The following is a 1,170-nucleotide window of genomic DNA, read 5'->3' on the forward strand; positions in this document are numbered from 1 at the left end:
GGACTCGCCGTATCCATCCAGTCGAACCGTTATCCATCAGTCAACATTAACCTGGGCATTCAGTATCTATCTAATCAGTCAACATTAACCTGGGCACTCAGTATCCCTCAGTCAACATTAACCGGGGCATTCAGTATCCCTCAGTCAACATAACCTGGGCACTCAGTATCCCATCCAGTCAACATTAACCTGGGCACTCAGTATCACATCAGTCAACATTAACCTGGGCACTCAGTATCTATCAGTCAACATTAACCTGGCACTCAGATCTATCAGTCAACATTAACCTGGGCACTCAGTATCTATCAGTCAACATTAACCTGGGCATTCAGTATCCATCAGTCAACATTAAAAAGATCAGAGCCTATAGAGAACATATTATATGGTAATAAAAAAATGTAAGTCTCAGGAATGTCATAAATTATGATTAGCTTCCCTACAGACAATACACTAACCCTCACACATCTAGGGGCAGGGGTTAAAACTGTAGAACCCAGTTCCTACATTTGAATATAAAAATTGATTTTATCAAACAAAACCATGCTACATTTTATCTCTGGGACCCTCAGGATGACAAATCAGAGCCAGATTACTGAATGTAAGTACATTATTTACCTTCAGAGGTGAATGTATCAAACCAGTTGCTGTGATAAAAGTGTTTTGTTGTTCTCAAACAATAGCATGGTATTCTTTCACTGTAATAGCTACTGTAAATTAGACAGTMCAGTTAGATTAACAAGAATTTAAGCTTTTTGCCAATATCAGATATGTCTATGTTCTGGGAAATGTACCTTGTTACTTACAACCTCATGCTAATCACATTAYCGCACGTTAGCTCAACCGTCTRGCGGCGGGGACACCGATCCCGTAGAGGTTTTTACCTGGGTACTCGGTGTTCAACTCTTGTCAGGCTGAATACTGGAAACAGACCATTGATATGCATGCATCCTCTTACCACCTTGTCTGTGACTTATGGAGCCTTTGGCAGTTATGGATCTGAAATACTAGAAACAGGTATAGGATAGGAAGTAAATGGGAATGTCCATTCTTACCATGCAGTGTAAAGTTTTGTCTGTAACCTGGAAGTTTAGGACTATTCAGTACAGCCAAATGCTATGTGAAATGTAACAAAGTTATAAGTATGTCTAGTGGAAGGGGGCTTCCTTACTG

At 40.1% G+C, this 1,170-nt stretch overlaps 1 long non-coding RNA gene across 2 annotated transcripts in view; it reads right to left on the minus strand.

The window, feature by feature from the left end:
• LOC139024193 (uncharacterized) overlaps nt 1-283 on the minus strand; it is a 3,631-nt gene extending 3,348 nt beyond the window's left edge. Inside the window, exons 1-2 of one of the 2 annotated variants that reach the window (XR_011475486.1) lie at nt 208-283; nt 28-106 (exon numbers count right to left, since the gene is read on the minus strand). This is a non-coding gene — a long non-coding RNA (uncharacterized lncRNA). Of the gene's footprint in view, nt 1-27; nt 140-207 lie in introns of both variants that reach the window. The other variant, XR_011475485.1, reaches the window with a different exon arrangement.
• Between the last annotated feature and the right edge of the window lie 887 nt (nt 284-1,170).

Source organism: Salvelinus sp. IW2-2015, unplaced genomic scaffold, assembly GCF_002910315.2.
Source record: "Salvelinus sp. IW2-2015 unplaced genomic scaffold, ASM291031v2 Un_scaffold1173, whole genome shotgun sequence".
Classification (NCBI taxonomy): Eukaryota; Metazoa; Chordata; class Actinopteri; order Salmoniformes; family Salmonidae; genus Salvelinus; species Salvelinus sp. IW2-2015.